The 10,918-nt window shown below is 48.9% G+C and overlaps 1 long non-coding RNA gene across 2 annotated transcripts; it reads right to left on the minus strand.

Annotated features, from left to right (window-relative positions):
• Positions 1-1,087: 1,087 nt before the first annotated feature.
• LOC102468532 (uncharacterized) lies at positions 1,088-10,568 on the minus strand. 2 transcript variants are annotated; one of them, XR_333673.1, is made up of 5 exons: positions 10,437-10,568; positions 9,094-9,153; positions 4,152-4,281; positions 3,968-4,071; positions 1,088-1,672 (listed from the first exon to the last, which is right to left on the minus strand). It is a non-coding gene; the product is annotated as an uncharacterized LOC102468532 (long non-coding RNA). The 2 variants fall into 2 exon arrangements; XR_333672.1 differs by lacking the exon at positions 4,152-4,281.
• Between the last annotated feature and the right edge of the window lie 350 nt (positions 10,569-10,918).

Genomic DNA, 10,918 nt, shown 5'->3' on the forward strand with positions numbered 1-10,918 from the left:
ACTTGAGTGCTAACAGAGTTAAACCCAGCGTCCTGGGAGCACAGGGGGAGATTTGACCAAACTTTCTTGAAGTTAAGAAGAGACCAACAGCTGTGTTCGCCAGCCCTCACTCACATGAAAATGGGATTTCATAAAGTGTTGCAGGAAGAAAAGCTGGAACGTAAGTTAGAGGGGAGAATAACTCTTTCCACGAACCCTCAGTGAGCTAGAACTTTCCAATTACCCTTACTCCTCGTCTCCCTCCTGTCTCTTCCTGCACACTTCGGTCAGTCAAGGTTGACCTGTCCCTCCTGGGGGTCTGAGAGAGGTGCCCTTGATGTTCCTTCCTGGCACTTGACTTCAGGGACAGGAAGACACCTACGTGGTGCTGTGTATTTTAGACACAATAACCCAAGTCCTCTTTCTTTGTGCCTTTTTCTAAACGAAGGCTCTATTAATATAAAACCTTTTCTGGTGCTGGGGCACGGAGGGGCTGGGCAGGAGAGGCCCCATGTGCTGCGAAGAAAGCTTTCCAGGCCATTATCTCCTGGGGCACCACAGGAGCCAAAGTGGGTGTCATTAGAGGCCGCTGAAGGGCTAGTCACATCCCACCAGAGACACAAAAAGGGTTAATTACGAAGAGGAGCTTGCTGGACAAAGGACCCAAAACAAGAAATTGTAAAAGGTAGAAAAAAAATGAAGACAGGATAACTTAGGACCAGATAGCGGTCCCCTTAACAATAAACTCGGTGGGAAGTTTCTGTGCCTCCCTTATAATTGTGGGGACCATGAGAAAAATGGGCTTTTAAAGCACCATTAAGATAGGCAGCTTCAACCCCTCCTGGTCCTAAATCCTGCAGAGCTAGGTCTGGCGAGAAAAGGTAGCTCTGGGCTTCTAGGCAGGGTCCTTTCTGTATCCTACACACTCTCGTGTATCTTTAGACATTAAAGAGAAATACTGTAACTTTCGGCTCTGGGCTTCTAGGCAGGGTCCTTTCTGTAACCTACACACTCTCTTGTATCTTTAGACATTAAAGAAAAATACTGTAACTTTCCCATCTTTTGAAATCAGCCCACTTCAAAAGAGTAATTAAGTACATTGCGTCTCCCGGCTTTCCGTGTCTCTGCAGCAGCTGTAATAGGAACCTCTTTTAGTAACTACTAGATGTGCCTAGGCGCCTAGGCTAGGACGGCCCAGGGTGTGGCCTGACCTGACCCTGTAGATGAGGCAGGTTCCAGGACACAGGCTCGGCCTGAAATCATTACCATTCTGTGTGATGTAAGCAGGCCTAAGTGAGAAACCACGTCGTGGCCCCCAAAGACTTGCATTTAAACCTCAGCTGTGCCGCGTAGGGGCTGCGAGAGCTTGGTCATCACTCCCTGTTTCAGAGCTGTGTTTTCCTTTCTGCAAAACGGGAATGATGATCCTGCCAGGAGAGGCCAGGGCTGATGCAATGAAATAACTCCAAGTCTAGAGCTCCTTTGGCTGCCTCACGGCTGTCTTCTGCTCTCTGCAGTCCCTCCGGACCCGTCCTCCCAAGGGAATGCACTGAGAGTGGTAGTGGTCATAATGCTGTGCTCACGGAGATGGGGCTGAAGGGATGGAAGCACGCCTCCTGCTCACGTCTGCCTCCCCAAATGGATGCCAGACGAGAACTTCATAATCCGGGTAGATGGAACCACTCTTCAGACACTGGGCAGAAATAAAGTTTGTTTTATGAGAGAGAGAGAGAGAGAGAGAGAGAGAGACTGAGACTTAACAGGGTCTCACAGCATATGCTCCCTCCGACCCCAGCCTTCCTTGCCAGCCAGGATCACGGCCATTAGAATGCCCAGCATGTATGGGGTGACCCGGGAACCAAACCCCCCATGTGGCTCCACATCATGTCAGAGCATGGCACTACCACTGTGCTGGAGACACCTTGATGTCATGCCTTGTTAAAGCATGACATCGTAGAGTCACCTCTCTCCCCCACATGTCCGGAGAAGATGCTGTTCACATTCGTATTGATTATTGATTATATAGGGAGGGCCTCTCTCTGTGAGAGTCCTCGGGGATATGTTCTTTATCAGCACCCCAGGGAGTCTGAAATATAAGCCAACACTGACCAGAAGTTACATCAAACTTAATATTTGATCAAGAGGTAAAAACAGCGGATCCGACAAGACTCAGCCAGAGGTATACTGAGAATCCTGGGGTGATTTTGGTCTTCAAAATTTATCTGCCACCCCTGGCATTTCATGCCTTGTCCTGGGAAGCCTGCAAGCACAGGGGATGCCTTGACATCCCCCTCCTGGGCGTCTTAACACAGATCCTGGGATTCAGAAGAGCAGGGAGTTTACGCTGGTGCTGCCTGAGCTCAGCGTCTCTCCCCTCGGCCACCACTGCCCACCACACCCCAACAGCTCCCTGTGATGGCCTCACGTCTGAGTGGGCACCAGGGGTAGTGGATGAATGTGGACACCCACCTGCCTCCCCCCAAAAGATATATCCCCTGTAACCTACAAATATGGCTTTATCTGGAGAAAGTGTTTTTGCAGATGTCATTTAGTTAAATTTTTAAAATGAGATTAGCCTGGATTACCTGGGTGAACCCTAAATATCACATTTTTAACTTTGTTTATCTATTTCATCAATGAGAGAGACCGGATGAGAGAGAGAGAGAGAGAGAGAGAGAGAGAGAGACCCTCCATAGGGTCTTTATACCATGATCCACCCCCAGCCCGGCAGCCCTGACCACTGCCCCATGTATGTGAAGGTTCTGCAAACCCAGGACCTCCCTGTGTGGGTCTAGTGTCACAGAGCATTGTGTTCCTACTGTGCCACACTCTGGCCCATGCCCTAAATCTAATGACAAGTGTCCTTACAAGAGATAGAAGAGGAGGAAAATGGGGAAGGCGTGGAAGACGAGACAGAGATGGGAGTAACACAGCCACAAGGACCAAGATCCTCACTAGAGTTGGAAAGGACAAGGTGACACTCAGAATTCGCAGAGGGAGGGTGGTCCTGCCGGTCCCTTGATTGTGGCCTTCTAGTCACCAGAACAGGGAGAGACTAACTTTCTGAGGTTTTGGCTTTGCTTTATTTTATTCTTTTCCATGAGTGAATGAGAGATACAGCACCCCAACATGGTGTTGAGTCATGAACCCCTACTCCCAGCTTTGGCCAGCTCAGGTCATGGGTAGCCTTGCAGAGCATTGAGTTCTGCCCCTGCGCCGTGGTCTGACCCCTGCTTGCTGTTGTTCTAAACACCAGTTTGTGCTGATTCATTATTGTGGTTCTTAGAAACAAACTCAGCTGCCTGGTCTGCTCCCCACCAGCCCTGGTCTTCCAGCCCTCTCTCCAGCACTGCCTCCCTCGGCAGTGCCACATCGTTCTTCACACAGTCCTGCCTGTGTCTTTTCTACTGAGTTTCAATTTCCCTGTTTAAGTCAGAAAGTTGTCCCTCCCTCTATTGGGTTCAACCTGTTAATCTGATCTTCCAAGTCCACTGTTTTCTCTGAGACTCTTACATTTCAGCCTCATTTCTCTTACTTTATTTTTAATATGCGGGGTTCAGACCCATGCACCTCCACATCACCTGCTCAGCCTGGTAGACCTGTGCTTGGAGGTTGCAGTTAGCAGGTGCCTCCTCATCCCTGTGCTCACAGCAGATGGCCCTCGCGTCCATTCTCTTTCCCCTTTCTGACTTCGTCTCTGCACCATCTCGGCAGAGGGATTTGCTACACCCACATGCATCTGTGTACAGACGAGGAGCTCACCAACCCAGGACAGCCTGTTCGGCTACATTCTCTCTACCTAGTAAGACCTTAGCCATCGTTACAGTCAGTTTGAGCTGCTATAGTAATTACTTTCCCCCTCTTTCTCTCTCTCTCACTGTCTGTGTCTCTCTGGTGAGTGTTTGTGCCCTGTAACATTTCTTTTTTTAATTGAAAAGATGAATTACTATATACTGAGTGGCTTAAACAGCAAACATTCATTACTCACAGTTCTGGTGAGTGAAAGTCCATGATCCGGGTGTTGGCATGGTCTGGTTCTCAGTGAGGGCCTTCCTCCTGGCTCCTAGATGGTGTCTTCTTGTATCTTCCTCTCTGATAAAGACATTAGATCTATTATGAGGGCTCCACTCTCAGAATCGCCTCCCAGATGCCCCACTTCCTAATACTGTCACCTTAGGGGTGAGGATGTCAGCCTATGACTGTGGAGAGACGTTCACGGCAGCCAGGTATTGAGCGAAACCTGCTTGCTGGCCTGTAACTTCACTTTCTGTTCTTTTGCCCCTTCTGAGGTAGCAGCTCCCCCTATAGTGGCAAAGAGCACTCATCACTCCTGCGGTCTCTTCATCCTGAGGTGAATATTCCCACTTTCCCCAGGTACTCTACAGGGGATGCTTTCTGGCCCTTCAAGATGCCATGTCCTCTCTCTGCAGCATGCTTTCCAGCCCAGGTATCGCCACGGTGGCTCTGGATGATGTGCCTGCTCTCTAGCTCCTCACTCCACAGACCCTGGCCACAGTGGGCAGGGCTGGGCTCTTGGGATGTTATGACCTGCCAGCCTCAGGCAACTAGGGGGGTGTCTCTCCTGCACTGGGAGGAGTCCTAATAGAAAACACTGCCAGCCACCTAGAAAACGAGAGACAGACAGGCCTCTGATGCCATCCTGGGAGTAACCAGGACTCAGCTTTGTTTGAGGCAAACCTACCGCTTGTTTTTACAGTTATATGAGCCTAAAATTTCATCTTTGCTTGAGACAGTGTGGCTTGGGTCATTGCCTTTGCAAGCAAGAGTCTTGACCAAGGCAGCCCCGGCTCCACTGTGGGCCACCTAGGAAGACAGGCTGTGCTTGGTCCTAGACATCCTCAAACTCCCTGTTCCTGTCTGACTGTCTTCAGCCGAGGCCAGGCACAGCACTTTCTTTTCTTACAACTTCCCAAGCATCGCTCTCCCGTAGTGTCACATCACCCATCTGCAAGAGGAGCCCCCAGTCTGGGTGTGTCACCCGTCCCTGTAGCCTAGCCCTATCTCTGAGCTCTGTTACAAGATCTCTTCTGCAGAGGGGTGTCCTCATGCCATCTTCAAGGTTGGATCGTCCTCAAACCCAGAGGAGCCCCTTTGTCCTAACTGGTGTTCCTGCCTTCAGGTGGGAGCCTCACTGCAGGGGCGCTGAGAAGGCTTGAGCACACGCACAAGAAGGATCACTTTCATTCCACCCAATTTAGCTGTAAGAATAACAGTGTTGAAAACAATCTTTAACAATCAATGCGGTGATGAATTATGCAGAAAATCATAAGCATCGCCCCCAAATATTATATCTACAGGAAACGGCCTTATGCAGCTAATTGTTAGCTGGGAAACTCTTTCATTAATTCAAATGGGTCAACATTTTAAAATGATACTGTCATATAAATGCAGCGTGAAGGTTTACGTGCGGATCACTCTAAGGTATCCCTTTTTTTTTTTTTTTGGTGAAGCCGACTAATGCTGCATTATGTTTTATTGTGCAATAAAATTATGTGCTAAAATTATGCTCATAAATGTACGCAAATGTAAACCAAGCTATTAGTTATGTTTTCACAGATAAAAGTCATTAGCATAGCTATCAAACTCTTCTCCCATTTGAATAACAGAATTATGTCTGGAGTCTCGGGCTGCCTTGCTGGGGCTTCGTTTTCGGGAGAACAAGTGTAAATCTTGTTGCCCGTGGGAGTCGGTATCCCCACATGGCTTCCACCATGTGGCCGAGCCTGCCTCGGCCCTCTGGGGTCACCAGCTGAGGAAGGGCCCTTCAGCATCTCTCAGCACCTCACATCCCTGGAAAGTCATGCTTAACACCTCCCCACCCACTTCCTGCTAATTAGACTTATCGAAAAACAATTGCAGATCTTTTGAGATTTCAGGAGGCTGACAGCATCTTTTAGCAACAGTCACAAGGAAACAAAGTTTCATGTATAATTCATGAGGTGCCTGGTCATCCTGGTGGGAAATTATCTCCTCTGACAGGCTCGGCGGTGGTGGTGTCCTGTCAGAATGGCCTACAGTGTATAATTAAAACCTGAACAGAACAAATTAATGCTGATTACTTTATAAACAGTTTGAAAGCTTGAATTCTGTTCCCTGTCTTGCAAGAAGAAAACAGATATTTCAGAAACATGTAGATCCCCCCTCCCCTCACTAATAGTTCTGCTAATAAAGGGCCCTTGAATGGATAGAGCATTAACGAGCTTTGTCCTCCAATTTGCTTCTCCCCTTGCTCAATGCCCAAAGTCAGAGGGACCAAACCCCAAATTTGGCAGGTGCTGAATCTCCATGCTGAGAGTGCATCCCCTTCTCCTGTAACAGTGTGTGTGTGCATCGTCTGGGCTGGTTCAAGCCTTAGTACGCATGGAATATGAGCCCTATAAGGTAAGGGTCCATCCGGTCCCTGTCATTTTCCTGATTAGGTAACTAAGGCCAGGGAAGCAGAGTGACTGTTCCAAAGTCAAGCAGAGCCATGAACAGCTCACCAGATTGTCTTTGGGGCTCTGTGTTTAGAACAATAGCAGTGATTGTGTGCATGTGTATGTGTATGTGTGTATTTAATTGCCAGAAGGCACATGCATTTGCCAGAGGGTCAGAGAGAAAGAGGGAACACCCCGGTGGGCTCTGGTCAAATGGAAATCCTCTCTCCTCCTTTTCCTTATCCTAGTAGGATCCTGGTCACAGAAGCACAGGCCCTGGGGTGTTTTTCCAGCCATCTGGAGTGTTTTCCAGTAACCAGGGCTGGGATTTGAGCTGTGGACAGCCATGTGGGATTCAGGTTCCTATAACCAGGGCTTAACTGCTATACTATAGGGCTGGCCCAATAGCAGGAATATTAAACTATGATTTTTGAATACTGACTATGTACCATGAACAGTGTTACAATCTCATTTCATTCTCACAGGCCTAGGAGGTACAGACTATTGTTAGCCCAATTTTACAAAAGGGAAACACTTTCTGAGACATTGGGTTTCCTGCCGGGAGGCCTCACTTGGTGGACTAGATGAGCGATCGACAGCAGGGTTATTTTACTTTCCTTCCATTCTTGCTGACACCAAACTTATCCAAGACTTCCTCCCCTTTTTTAAGTTTCTCTTTTCCTTTGATGAGCATGAGAGACAGAGAAAGAGACAGAGACACAGGGGCCCCTGACAGAACACACTAGTGCGATCCAACCAGGCCTGAATCATGGGCACAAGCTCATCTGCTGCTCTGAGTTCTCTGGATGAGAATCCGGGACTCATCCTTGGGGTCAGCTTTCCAGAACTTCAAATCTCACTGCTGGGCCTCTCACCATGCCCCCTTCACTTTCACTTCAATTCTTTCTGGTCTTCTAGGCTCCAGCCTTCTCGGTTGGTCCTGGCTGACCGAAGTGCACCACATCTCTCGGCACCCCATGTCCACCAGTACCACATTGCAAGGCACGATGCAACGATCACAATAGGGTTTGTGCACCCATGGGAATCCGATACCCCACTGATCTGACAGGAGGCCAAGCCCGGCAACAACACTAGCAATGGGGAGTGGCTGCAAACACGGATGAAGCTTTGGTCACTGGTCCACTGCCCCACCCCTCCCTGCTTGGCCTGGCAGACAGACACCAGTCCTCAGTCCAGCCCCCAACACACCTGGCACCAGTCTGTGGCCCAGGAGTTGGAAGCCTCTGTTCTAACCATTCTATCTCACTATTTTCAACTTTGATCTTCAAATTTATTCTCCACATCTCAGCCAAACTAGCTTTTAGAAACATAAAGTAGATCATTTCACTTCCAGCGTAAATAATGAATCAGTTCAACAAACCTTTATTTAGCTTCTGTCACTTGCTAGGCACCATGCTGAGGTGGAGTATGTGCAAAGGAACTTTAAAAGTTTTTAGAAACATGACATTAAAGTGCAAATTTATTTTGGTGCAGAAAGATGGAAATCCATGAATGTTATTTCATAATACACATTTTCCATGAACTTTGTAAAGACCCCCACAAACTGGGGAATAAAACACATGGTACACACTTTCATGGAGCTTACAGTTGGGTAGAGGGGGAGATGACAGGTGTCCTGTGGTTACTGGGTCAAGATCTAAATTCCGAAACGTGGTTTTCAAGGCCCACCAGGGAGGTTGAGACCTGGATTCTAATCCTACCCCTGCTCCTAACCATAGGCAATTCACCTCCTCTCTCTGGGACTCAGTTGTTACATATGCACATGGATAGTAAAGTATATGACCTCAAATGGTACCTGTCTGTAGTAATTATCCCAGGGACCTGGGGATTTCCTCTCCCCCAGGTCTCAATGTCATTCTTGCACTATATGTCAGAAGGCCCCCGGTCTGGCCTGGCTGTCCTCACTTCGAATTTGCTCCACCCATGGCCCCAGTCCCCTTAGCCTCAGACTGCGCCGTATGCCTGGGGAGGTGGTTGGGGCTGGGGTTGCTGGCTGCCCAGGTGGCCTCTCAGGTGTGTCTTCTGCTAAATTTAATTCATGCTGTGAATTTTTTACATTTCTTGGTGCTGAATCCATCCCAGCACTTTAAGTGAACTCTTCAGATTATTTTACTCTTTTTTACCTTTTAGAGGAAATCTTCGGCACACCAGCAATATTTAAGGGCTCAAGCTGTGCAGTTAACAAAAAAGAGTGTGGGGAACCAGCAGTTAGCGTAGTGGCTATGTCGCTGGACTCCCACGTAGTCGACCGCGGTTCGTGTCCCAGACCCGGTGGCTTAAAACTCACGCCGGGCGCGTGTGCGTGCGTGCCCAAGATCCCGAGAGGAGAATGGAGGAGAAGGGATTGCGGCGTGACCATCCCCCCTGGGGGGTGATTTCTTGCTTTCTGTCTCTATGTCTCTCTCTGTCTGTCTGGCGAGCGCACGCGCCCTACAGTGAAAATCTCTCAAAAAAAAAAAAAAAAAAAAAAAAAAAAAAAAAAAAAAAGAGTGTGCATTAGTGTGCTGGACAAGGGTAAAGGGACGGCGCTGTGGAAGGGTGGGGAGGTCTCTGTTCACTGTCTCAGCAAAGAGGAAGTGGAGATGCACGCACTTCAGGTCAGGATCGAGATTAGGCACCAGGGAGAATTGACTGGGAGGGAGGGATGGCGACTTACAGAGTCTGCCTGTGTCAATGTATTCTGAACGTCCACTCCTGTGAGCCCCAGTCCTCCAGCCTGTGAAAACAGTAACCAAAAGACTCAGAGCCCCTGCTCCCATGGAACTGGGAGCAGAGGTTGGGAGAAAGAAGTGAACCAATAATTGGGACTTGTACAATTCTGAGTAGCAAAGACCTTTTTCAGGCAAGACACCTAATTCAAAAGTCATAGAATGAAAGACTGATACCCCGAATGATGTTAAAAATGTAAAGTTCTCAGGGCTGACCCCATGGCATGATGGGTAAGGGAGTCAAATCCCACATGGTTGACTACAGCTTTAATCCTGGCCCTGGCAGCTTGAAAACCACTCCAGGTGCGCGTGTGTGTGTGTGTGTGTGTGTGTGAGTGCATGCCCAGTTCCCAATGGGCTGGAGAAATGGAGGAGAAGCGGTTGTGGCATGACCACCCCTATTGGAGGATAACTCCCCACCTCCCCATGAATGCAGGCACACTTTGGCCAAAAAAAGGGTTAGAGTTCTGTATAAGAAAAGACAGTATAAACAAAGTTCATGGTAAGTAAAAAATTGGTAAAATGTGTTTGTGGCATATAGAAATAAGTCTTGCAGGGACACATTCAAACCACAGCAGGCCAACCCAGATGGAATGGCAGCAAGGCCAGGAGAGCGATATGATGAGGTGTGGGTGAGAAAAATGCAATGGAACCCAGAAAAGCAGATGGGTCAGGGAGGGCTTTCTGGAGGAGGAGGTGCCAGAACTTCTCTGACACTTGGAAGACAAATAAGGATTTAACGGCTGAAGAGGTGAAGGAAGGTATTTCAGACAATGAAAAAAGTGACCAGAAAAACAAAATCTTTATTTATTTATTTATTTATTTTTTGGAGAGGTTTTCGCTATAGGGCGCATGCGCTCGCCAGACAGACAGAGAGAGACATAGAGACAGAAATTGAGAAATCACCCCCCCCCAGGGGGGATAGTCACGCCGCAATGCCTTCTCCTCCATTCTCCTCTTGGGATCTTGGGCACGATGCACACACACTCGGTGTGAGTTTTAAGCCACCGGGTCCGGGACGTGAACCACAGTCGACTACGTGGGAGTCCAGCGACATAGCCATTACGCTAACTGCTGGTTCCCAAAAACAAAATCTTGAAAGAGATATTTAATAAGGCGGGAGAAGGGTGTGTGCTGAGGCTAGGAAGAGGCTGGAGGAATAGAGGCTGGGTAGGTGCAGGTGAGAGGTGCTGGCAGCATAACTAAAGCAGGGAGAGAGAGAAACGCTCCTCACTGGGTCATCGCTCCCTCTTCTTTTCCACCCAGAGACATCTCTCTGTTCCTGACTTACCCTCTCAAAATCACACTCTGTGTCCTGATGCCCTGGCCCGTCCCTCACCTCCCTCCAAGGGAACGCCGCTGCATTTTGCGCTGACGCTCAGCACGATGGACAGCTTGGGCAGCAACTGCATTTGAGGTTTCTCTGGCGATGATGGATTATGAGGTCAGAATGACCAACCTGAGATCACAGGCTCTCGGCTGTTGACACAAGGAGCAGGCAGAACCCACCCCACGTGGATCCGTGCACTCTGGACTTCTTTGTCCCCAAGGGCTGGTCTTAGGGGAGCGAGGTGGACACTCCGCACTCACAGCACAGAATCGGAGTCCAGCAGGCTGCTCAGGACAGCCCTCAGATTCTACCTCCTCTATGTCCTCTCTCTACTGAGGGGACAGGACTCACCTGGCTCTGTGAGGGCTGGGGATTGAGACCCGTCTCTTCCAAGCCAAGGTCGGTGGTGAGAATTCTGACTGAATTTCTATCTACTACCTACT

This window comes from Tupaia chinensis, unplaced genomic scaffold (genome assembly GCF_000334495.1).
Source record: "Tupaia chinensis unplaced genomic scaffold, TupChi_1.0 Scaffold000077_1, whole genome shotgun sequence".
NCBI classification, from domain to species: domain Eukaryota; kingdom Metazoa; phylum Chordata; class Mammalia; order Scandentia; family Tupaiidae; genus Tupaia; species Tupaia belangeri.